The 11,471-nt window shown below is 34.8% G+C and overlaps 1 long non-coding RNA gene across 3 annotated transcripts; it reads right to left on the reverse strand.

The window, feature by feature from the left end:
• Window positions 1-747: 747 nt before the first annotated feature.
• On the reverse strand, window positions 748-7,699 carry LOC115952642. Of its 3 annotated transcripts, none has more exons than XR_004083495.1 (5): window positions 7,426-7,699; window positions 6,876-6,931; window positions 2,215-2,308; window positions 1,182-1,386; window positions 748-918 (listed from the first exon to the last, which is right to left on the reverse strand). It is a non-coding gene; the product is annotated as an uncharacterized LOC115952642 (long non-coding RNA). The 3 variants fall into 3 exon arrangements; XR_004083494.1 differs by lacking the exon at window positions 748-918 and adding an exon at window positions 925-1,073; XR_004083493.1 differs by lacking the exon at window positions 748-918 and having other exon boundaries at window positions 1,053-1,386; window positions 7,426-7,698.
• Between the last annotated feature and the right edge of the window lie 3,772 nt (window positions 7,700-11,471).

Consider the following 11,471-nt stretch of genomic DNA (forward strand, 5'->3'; position numbering starts at 1 on the left):
AACAAAGTTAAAAGACTAAAATAAAATCTAAAAAAAGTTAGGGAACCAATTTTACATTTTAGCCTAAATTTTATAATGTGAAAAATGCATTTTCCTATTTTTATTTTTATATTTGGGTAATTCAAAATTTAATTTTTATTTTTGAGTAATTCATAATTGCCCCCTTTTTGAAATTAAACAGTAACCTGCCTCTTAAGTTTTGAAAACATAAGACAATGTATGATCAAATGAAGAAACAATAAAATAAAATAAAAAATAGCCCAATTAATTTCGTATAATATTAATAACCAATTAATAAATATTTGTAATTCAGATTATAAAATTATTTTTCTTTTATAAATATGCTTTTACACTACGCCTACGCCCTAGCTTGCTTTGCTTTTTCACTAATCACTACACTCTCTTTCCGTTCTCTCCGAAGTGAAAAGACGTTCTCTCTCCGAAGTCAAAGAAACCAAGTTACTTCAAATCCTTAATTCTTCTTTTTACTTTTACCTATGAAAATAGATTAGATTAATAGAAAATTAGTTATAAATTAAAGGCATCTAGTCTTGGGCTTAGGATTTGGAGGTGTTTGATAGAATAGTTTGAGAATTGTTGTTTGGAGTTTTTTGAAATAAATGTTGATGAAAATGTGTGAAAATGTGTTTAATTATGTTTAAAATGTGAAGATGTGAGTTTAAACTCACTCACCAAACAGGCCCTTAGGTCAAGATCCAACAAGAAATCTTGAATAACTCGTTTGAGTGAACTCAAATCATAAAGTAAAAGTTCAGTTAAAAATGAATAGAAACTGTATATGTGATGCTCATATTAGAGTTAGGAAAAAAGGAACAAACATTAGACCAATACAAATTTCTTTTTCTTTTTCTTTATATTTTTTGGGTGTCTCTGTAGTTCTTTGAATCCTTGCAAAACCTGCATTCATCAACATAATACACTATAGAAATTAGAAGGAAATAATGCAAGAATCATATAAATGCAAGTGTTTTGTTATGTAGAAAATGTCTTGTTCAGCCGTGCCTGCTGTCTGTAAGAAGTGCAAGTTTGGATGGTATGTAACACTAGATTACCTGACGGCGGTTCATTGTACCAAATGCGAGTAAGTTACCGTTACCGTTACCTTAGGGATTGAAATTGAAATTAGGAAACATGTAAAAGTTTAAATAACTAATTATTACTGTCAACTTCAATTTGTAGTGGCACTGCTGGTTCAGCTCCAGTTCCAGATGCAGAGAAGGCAGGTTACTTCAAGGAGAAGAAGAGCAAATCTGAGAGGAAAAGGGAGAAGCAGCAAGCTCGAACTGCAGCTATAAGGCAGGCCAGGGCAAGGCGTGCCACAAGGGCTAACTAAAACCAGTTAGAACTTGTTAGCAACATGGGGACCTGCATAAATAAGAGAGATTCTGACATATGCCCCGAGCAGCTACATGAGTCTAGTTACTTTTGAACTCTGTGCTTTAAAATTTCCCATTTGTGCTGTGTGTTTTGTTTGCTTGTGTTTTGTTTGCTTGTGTCTGATAGTGTATCCTCCACTGATCAAGATTCGAGTTACTCGTTTGAACTTTGTCTTGTGTGTATGTTTCTTTACATTAAAAAAACTTGCCGTTTGTGTTGTGTAATTGTTGTTCTAGCATGTTTGTGCTGTGTGTTTGTTTTTTTTGCTTCAGTCTGGTCATGCATCCTCTACGATCGAGATTCTAGTTACTCGTTTGAACTTTGTCATCCGGTGTGTGTTTCTTTACATTCAAAAAATTCCCATGTGTCTTCTCTAGTCTCATTAAGAGATTCTAGCCTATGAGAAGCAAGTGAAAGGGGATCCATATAGCCTATGAGATTCTAGCCAAAAACATAGTTAAAGAGCAGATTCTGTAGGCATGTCAGCCTCAAAAGCATGTAACATCCATTGCCTAGCTTCACTCAATAAAATTAACAAAGATAGAATTAGAGACTGACAGAGACTCAAATGAGGGAAAGGGCATGGCATACTGTGAAAGCATAATTGAAAACAAATTATACTAAACGTATAATTTACTGCACTTGAAAGGAAACCATTGATTTTTTTTATTAGTTAGTTAAACATACGCCTAAAGAGTTTTGAACCCATAACCTCACTTTTGAAAGTGTCATTTGCGGTAATGCTTATTGTATGTTGTAGTAGTATTTGAATTATGGACAAGACGTAATGAATTAGTGAATAGAATAAGAGATTACCTTAAGAGAAGCTTCAAGAAAGTAGTCAAATACCATTTGACATCTCCTGGGTCCTAGTGGGAGTACTAGATTGGTGTCCATCCAAGGTCCATACCTATAAGACCACCAAAGAACACAACTTATTAGGACACACAGATTAGCTGAAACAATTCATGGAAGTAACAAATAGATTAACCATTGCCACTTCTAACAACCGAACAAACACCTATTGAAAGGTTGGATGAATGAAAGCATATAGAGCTTTTGGTCCCAGTCTATCGTAATCATCTTTCATATACATTGAGCCACCTTCACAACTTTGAATGCTAACCTTCTCATACCTCTATCTCATAAGTAGCAACCCATCAGGTACAAAGAGAAACATTAATAAACATGAGTAATTAAACTACCAATCTAGAAGTATCAGTGTTGACAGCCAAATTTTAATAGCTGGAAAGCTAGTCCAGCTCTATAGAGCTTAAATTAAAATTTAAGTTAAAAAGGTAAAGTGCATCGGGTGGAATATTTTAAGGGAGGCAGCATTGGGCTTCAAACAGAGCCTTAAAAGGTCCAAATAGTACAATCTGTGGTCCTGGATCCATGATCACAGCTGGGGATTCTTCAGCAACCAGATGGGTCCATGACCGAGCCTCACAAGGTTCCAGATATGTGCCCAAATATCCTATCTGTTGTTAGACTCCTACAGGGTTTATAACTCAAGAACACTGATCTAAATAAAATAGATCAGTATTGGCAGTACTTGGATAATGATAAACATCAGGATATTAACAAAATGATTGTCTGGAAAAGAAGGTTCGGCTCTTGTTAACTTCCCATACCCTATAAATATGGGGGCTTCATTGCAAAAAAGATAGCTTTTAAGAGAAAAAGCGTACTGAAACTCTGAAAAAAATTTCTTAGAAATATTACTGTCAAAGAGAGTTTTCTTTTTTTTGATAGGTAATCAGAGAACTATTATTAATGAAAAAATAGGAAATAGTACAAGTTGTTCATGATAATGAACAAGAAGAAAAAGATTGTAAAAGAGAGTTTTCTGAGAGAAAAGAGTACAGAAACTCCCCTGAAATCTCTTAACCAAATACTGCTGTCAGCGAGTTTTTTGAGGAAAACGAATATTGAAATTCCACTGAAATCTCTCCAGTATATAATGCTATCGAGGATTGTTTTCTGAGAGAAATTTTGTTCTTGCTAAAATCTGAAGAAGAAAAGCAACAGAAAATTTCTGTTTTGTTGGAACACTTTAAAGAAGGAACAAAAGGAAAGGTAGAAAAAGCTTCTGAATAGATTATAACTTGCAGGTAGAGTTGAAGGCTCAAGAAGAAGTCACTCTTCTTCTGGAATGCTGTACGCCCAAAACCTATGTCACTAAATAAAGAAGCGTTCTATAATCTTAAGTGCTTCAGCTTATATAATTAACAATCAAGTTTTCCGATGACGTTTCCAAATATCCGTTGGTTGCTCAGGAGAAGGTTTGTTTTCCTGTGGAAGATGGTGGTTTGGGGATCTGGAGGGTTGGTTTGTTCAACCAAGCTTTGCTTGGTAAGTGGTTATGGCATTTTGGGAAGGAAAGTAACAGGTTATGGCATCAAGTTATTGCAACCAAGTATGGTGAGGCTAGAGAAAATTGGAGCACTAGAATTGTAAGAGGTACTCATGGGTGTGGGATGTGGAAGAGCATTACAGAGAAGGAGCAAAGTTCTTTGGACAGGTTGTGTATAATGTGGGGGAGGGTCATCATATTAGGTTATAGCATGATCCCTTACGGGGGTTAGAGCATCATTATTGGTGGAGGCATATTGCTATAATGCTATTTTTGCCTCCTCAAACTACAAAATATTGTGCTACATTAGTGGTACCATAGCTAAAAAAATTTAGCTACACTAGTACCTGTTTACTGTAGCAAGTAGCTACTTGTTTGTCATTTTTTATTCTTTTGCCCCTTTTTTGTTCTTTTTTTCTTCTTTCAGACTTTCAGCTCATCTCTGTCTCTCCCGTTACTCCTCTCTATCTCATCCCCCTCTCTCTCTCTCTCTCTCTCTCTCTCTCTCTCTCTCTCTCTCTCAGATCAGATCACTGCCGCCGCCCTGAATCCATATCTTTTCTCTCTTTGCTCAGATCCAAATTTGGGTGTGTTGGTTGTGATTGGGTTTTTTTGTGTGTTCATATGGGTTTGGTGGCTATGGTGGTGGTATGGTGTTCGATTTTTTTTTTTCCTGTGGGTTTGGTGGATGTGGTGGTGGTGATGGTGGTTTGGTGGCTATGGTGGTGGTTTTTTTTTTTTTTTTTTTTTGTGGGTTTGGTGGCTGTGGTGGTGGTGGTTTGGTTTTCTATTTTGTTTGTGGGTTTGGTTGTGACTGTGGGTTGTGGTTGAAATGGTGGTTTGGTGGCTGTACTGACGGTGGTTTAGTAGCTGGGGTTGTGGTAGCCGTGGGCTGTGATGGGTTTGGTTGTAACAGTGGGTTATGGTTGTGGCTGTGTTGGTGGTGGTTTGATTTTTTTTTTTTTTTTTTTTTTTTTCAAGTCATGGGCTGTGGTTGCAACACGGAGGTTGTTGCTGGTGGAGTGGTGGTGGAGGTGGTTGTGTCTGGTTGAAAGGTTTTCATGGTGGATATATATATATATATATTTTTAAATGAGTTCTTTGTATTGTTTTAATCAAATAGCTAAAAATATAAATCCATTGATGTTGGGTGAATTGTAAAATGATGAGGTAAAATAGATAGCGACTTTTATAGGTGCTAAATAGCCAAATTTTTGCCTCCACCAAAGTCGATGCTCTTGCTCCTGTAAAGGAGCTCTTTCCTGATCTGTTTACCCATTCTCTGTCAAAAGAAGCTTGGATTTCTAATCTCATTGTATCTGCCTCAGTAGGGGGAAGTAGGAGCTGGAATTTTCAATTCCGTGCTCCAGAGGATTGGGAGCAGGAAAATGTGTGATCTTTCATTGAATTTCTATGTTCCTCTATGCGGAGGGCTGAGGGGGATGATACTTGGAACTGGAAGACGAATAAGACGGGGTGTTTGATGTGCGTTCTTACTATAAGTTGCTGTGTGGTCCTTTCACCGAGGTTTTTCCTTGGGAGGGTATTGGTGTGCAAAGGTGCCTAACCGGGTGTCTTTCTTTTTTTGGATAGAAGCTAGGGATGGGATACTCACCACTGATAATCTAGTTAAGAGAGGTCAATCCTTGGTTAATAGGTGTTGTTTATGTTGTTGTGAAGGGGGAACTATGAATCATCTTCTACTCCACTATAAGCTTTCTCATGCATTATAGAGTGCAATTTTCGAGGTATTCGGGATCCATTGGGTAATGCCGAAGACAATTAGCTCTCTCCTCTTTGCTTGGAGAAACTGGTTTGGAAAACATCTGTCAACCATATGAAATATGGTCCGGAATGTTTAATGTGGCTAGTTTGGACGGAACGTAATACACGCATCTTTGAAGATAATGAAAGACCCTAAGATCTTTTAGAAGCTCTTCTCTTTGGCACTATGTTTCAGTACGCGCATGTATGGGGTTTTACTAATTATATTTCCATTTCTGCATTCTTACACTATTAGATTAAGTTTTTGAACCTGCTGTATTTTTTCTTGATTAGAATGTTCACCATCGTGAACATGATGTTCAAATTTTTTTGAATAAAAGTTTTACTACCTATCAAAAAAAAAAGTTTTTCGTTACCTGGAAGTAGAACACCAGCAATCAAATGCAAGTAATTCAGAGAAAGGCTGCCTCTTCATAAACAGCCCATTTGCAAGCCATACCTTCTTTTTTGATAGGTAATAAATAAAGATTTTATTGAGAAAATGTAAATCAAACAGGTTGTAGGAACAAATCAATGAGAAGAAATAACAGGATGTAGGAAATCAGAAAAATGGAAACTATACCTTTCAACCTCAACTTTCAATTTTTTCAGCTAACTAACAAGACCTCCACTTAGCACCAGTGCATGAATAGGAAGCGGAAGTAATAAGCAGGATAGCATCAGTTTAAAAACCCAAATTATCAAATTACAAAATTTTAAATCAAAGAACCTTACAAATAAAAATTCACAAACGATACAACTATACACACGGAAGCAAATAATCAAGATATGTTATTAGAAGAAAGTTCTCATCACAGCCACAGGTTCAACCGTTCAAGTTTGGAATACCAATCGTATATATGTATGAGTCTTGGGATCAAAGATCTATGACGAAAGATCCAAGAAGTTGTGGTTCAACCTTGTGAAGATTTCATATAAGAGCCCAATCCTCAAGCCCAAAGAAAACCTAGACATACAAAGCCTATACATGCAAACACTCAAAAAAAACCTATACATGCAAAGCCTAAACACTCAGCACATTCCAAATCTACAAACCCAAGCCCAAAGAACCGAAGCCCAAACACAATTCTTTTCAGTCAATTCAAACATTATTTGCTGCTGCTTCTTTTCTCTTTTTTTTTTGGTAAAGTAATAAAACATTATTACTTTACAAAACAAATAAATGGATCAGATGAAAACAGACAGTGAGAGCTAGATTGTAATCAACCCCGTAAAACTTACCACACACAAAAAGAAAAAAAAAGAAAAAAAAAGGAATCAGATAAATAAAGTAATAAAACTGATCTCTTTTTTTTTTTTATAACTAAAAATGATGTCTTTATTCTTTAACAATTACCTTGCTTGCCGTGTTGAATGCTGCCTTTACAAAGAATGAAAAGATCTATGCCTAATCTGCAAAACAGGGGGAGAGAAGAGAGATTAAATGAATTTTGCAGAGAGAGAACGAAACCATATATACATATATATATATATATATATATGATCTGCAAAACAGCTTGAGTTCATGTCTCCGCCAATTGTATATAAGTCTGAGTTTTGAGATCCAAGATATATGAGTAAAGATCAGAGAAGACTGTGGTTCAATCTTGAGAAGATTCCCATATTTAATAATTTAAAAAAAAAAAAAAATCTATACATCCAAAGCCTACCTTTGCGATAAACACTATATATCTCTTTATCACCCCAAAGAGAAAAAAAAAATATATATATATATATATATATATATATGCCCATCATCAATCCTATAAACCAAAAATTCTTGAGAGAAAGAGATTGAGAACATAGGACGAAAATAAATAGATCTAATGAAAATCGAGAGTGAGAGCTAGATTATAATTAACCCCATAAAACTTGCAACCAAAAAATAATATCTAATTAACAATTACCTTGCATATGAAGCCTGCGTTTGTAAAGGAGATCCATAATTGATCTGCAAAACAGAGCAAGAGAAAAATAGTTTAGACTGAATTTTGCAGAGATGGGAACGAAACCAAATTTTTTATATTTTTTCTTGATAAAACAGATTTAGTAGAGAAGTAGAAATTGAATTTTGCAGAGAGAGAGAGAAAGAAAGATAGAGAGAGAGAGGAGGTTCGGATGAATATGAGTGGTGGAGGCGTTGTAAGTTGAATGAATGAATGGGGTTAGATAGGAAGGACAACCTAGTTCTGACTATGTCAAACACCTTTTTTTTAGTTTAACTGTTTTTTATATTTCCAACCCATTGTTTCACGGGCGCCCCTTGATAACCTCAATCCTCAAAAGTCAGAAGTACATTCGGAGGGTGTTTCAGACTTTTTGTAATTAAAAATTTGATAACTTCACCCCATACACACAACTTTTTTTTTTTGACTGATCGTGACTGCTTAGTCACATTACGTAATAGGATCTATACTAGATCCGGAAGTACCACAGTTTTCTGATCTTCACATTTATTCATATTATGACCTAATTTTTAATTAAATCATTTTTATTTTGCTGAAATTAAATCATTTATAAATATGTTTCTCAAAAAAAAAAAAAAACATTTATAAATAAGGTTTTTGGTTCTACACTTATACTACATATTGAATTTAAGTTTGGGCGTTTAAGTTTAATCATAAAACTGAAAACTTTGCACATATAGGGTCCGTTTGGATTGAACTTATTATTGCTGAAATTGAAAACTGAAAATACTGTAGCAAAATAATTTTTAATTGTGTAAATAGTACCGTGGGACCCATTTTTAATATTTTTTAATATGTGAACAGTGTATGCACAATGCATAAACAGTGCATATACTGTTCATAACAATAAATATTGTCTCCCAAAGTCAAAAAAAAAAAAAAAAAAAAAGGAGAAAACGCGTTTTGAGAAAACGCATATGCCGAATAATTGCTATCCAAACGCCCTCATATAAACATTTGTTACTTTAGATTCTATGATTTAGATGATGTCCTTTGCCCTCTTTGCAAGGATGCCAAAAAATCAAGCCTCCATCTTTTTATTTCTTGCCCCTTTACGAGAGTTGTTTGGTTTAACTCCTAATGGGGACTAAGGTTAGAAAATCTGAACTTAAACTCTCATTCTCATCTCATTGGTGTTTTCCTTAATCCTCCATCTAAAGCCAATATTGAGGGAATCAAGAGGGGTGAGTTCTTATTGTTTGGGGCTGATATTTGTGAAACCATTTGGAGAGCTAGAAACCAAGCTGTCTTTGAAGGCAAAGAAACTAATCCTATTGAGCTATACCAGAAAGTTGATAAGACCATGGTTGAGCACAAAATGTCCATGGCAAACCATTCGGGCTTCTAATTGCCAAAACCAGTACAAAGGTGGAAGAAACCCCCCTAGAGATTCAATCAAGATAAATGTTGATGCTGCTTTCAAGGATGGTAGCTCCTCCATTGCAGTTGTTGCTAGAGATTGTAAAGGGGAAGTGGTATTTCTCTCTAGAGAGGGGAAGTGGTATTTCTCTCTAGAGAGAGGAAGTGGTATTTGCTTGTGCTAAGAAAGTATATACCAACCTCCCTCTCTAGGTAGAAGCATAAGCCATTAAATGGGTCTTGAGCTTAGCAAAAAGTCTTGAAGCAGCTGCTATGATTATGGAGAGACTCCAAAGATTATGTAGACGCACTAGCACCTTCCGGCAAAAAAGTTCCTTAGAGAATTAGAGGTATTTGCAGTGAAATTCTTAACTTGATTTCGCTTATCCCTAGCTATCATGTTATCTGGATCCCTAGGGGGGCAAATAAAGCAGCTCACTCTCTAGCTAAGTGGTCATTTTTAAACAATGTTTTTGGGTCTTTTGATGTTGGTTTTGGCCCTCCCTATTTTGAGATTATCATTAAGGACGAGGCTCTTGTATCATCTTTGTAGTTTTGTTTTTGTCTTGTGAATAAAATTCTTATCCATTAAAAAAAAAATATAAACATTTGTGACAAACAAAATAACAATAAATATTTTTTTTAAATGTTACTTTTTAACTAAAATTTAAAGAGCCTTAAATGTGAATAATCATAAGTCCATAAAATCAAATATGGTGTTTGCTAAAAATAAAAAAAATCCAAAGGTTCAATTTAATTGGCAGTTCTCTTGTATCCCTCAAAGCAACCGTAGTAGTTTTTCTAAAAAATTCAGTATATTTTACAAAAAATATATATATATATATATATTTTTATATTTTACATTATCTATTTTACAAAACACCAACATCAATCCATCTATTATATATTATATTTTATATAAATAATATTTTTATATTCTTCTGTTAATATCATTTTATCATATTATACTTTGCCGTTTCTTTTTTCTTATTCTTCGTTTTCTTTCTTATTCTTTCTTTTTCCTTATCTTTATGTCGTTTCTTCTTTCTTTTTTTTCTTCTTTCTTCTTTTTTCTCTCACGGTCAGTTTAACTCTCCATCATAAGTATCACAAGCATTAAAGCCCACAAGCACCACCGATCTCCGTCGACCCACAAGCACCAATCTACATCGCTAGCACCGATCCACATCACCAATCTGCATGCGGTGATGGCGACGGTGATAAAATCACCTCTCCCTCCCCTCCTCTTGGTTGAAATCGCCTCTCCAATCACCAATCCACCGATCCACGATCATCGATCAATGATCCACAATCAAAGCACCACAAGTACCGATCCATGATCCACAAGCATCATTCTAGTCGACTCACAACCACAAGTTCACAAAAATGCTCCCTCTCTGTCCCTATCTCTCTGTTGGTGTGTCCTGGGTGGGTGCGTTTGATTTTTGATTGATTTTGTGGTGTGACCGTGTATGGGTTTGTTTGATTTTGTGGTGTGTCCGTGTTGTGGTGGTGGTGGTGGTTGGTGGTGCTAAGTTGTGGTGATGTGGGTGATGGTGTTGGGTCTGTGTGGTTGGTAGTGGGGGTTATCAATTGCAGAGATTATGGGTTGAAGAGAGAAAAAGTCGGGGAGAAGAGAGAATGTGAGAGGAGAGAAAAAATATAAAAATAATGTATAGAAAAGTTACAATAATCATGCATATATGCACGATTACTGTAGCAATGGTAGCAATTATGTATATTTACACACTTTTATAAAGACTGATGTGGTTTTTTTTTAAGTTAAAATGTACAAAATAAAGCATTTTTTGTATTTTGCAACCATAGTTGCGGTTGCTCTCAAGTCCCTTCTCTTTATTCTTTTCTTTTTTTTCTTTTTTCTTTTGTGTATTTGATTTGGGAGAAGGTGTTATTTTGAACTTTGGATTCTTTCCATTTAAAATTATTGTAATCATTATCATTTTTTTGGGAATTGGGAGTGTTTGAACAAAACAACTATAATTTTTTTTTTTCTAAAAAAAGCAACTGTAAAACTCTCTAACATTTTTTAAAAATAAATTTAAAAAGTAAATTAATTAACTAGTAGCAAGTAATAATGCCTTCTTTTTTTTAATATGATGTAATAAATCATTTATTTGTGGGTTTCAGTTAGCTTAACTGGTAAAGTTTCTGATGGTTATATAAGAGATCTGGGGTTCAATCCCCGTCTACACCAAAAACTGATTGGTGTCTTGGTCTGATGATAAAAAACTATCATTAGTAGTGAATGTCATAAATTGAAACTCTCTCTAAAAAAAAAAAAAAACCCTCTATTTGATTGCTATGAAACAACCTAGGGATAGGTATAAAATGAAACAAAATGATTTAATTGAATGCCAAAAACTCGAAGTTATCCAAAAATAAATCCATTTTTTATAGGAAAAAACGCAATTGGACCATTAAAGTTTTTTTTGATACAAAATAGAATTTCTATCATAGCCTTATTTAAGTGCGTATGTGTGTGAAGTTTTATTCTAGAAACTTAAATCTCGGCTCTTTTCCCAGTAACCACCGCACCAAAGGTGTGCGATGGTAACCATTAAAGTTTATGTTTGGGTAATAACTTTTTTTTTTTTAAAGAAAATTAT

The sequence above is a fragment of the Quercus lobata genome, chromosome 7, assembly GCF_001633185.2.
Source record: "Quercus lobata isolate SW786 chromosome 7, ValleyOak3.0 Primary Assembly, whole genome shotgun sequence".
NCBI lineage: Eukaryota > Viridiplantae > Streptophyta > Magnoliopsida > Fagales > Fagaceae > Quercus > Quercus lobata.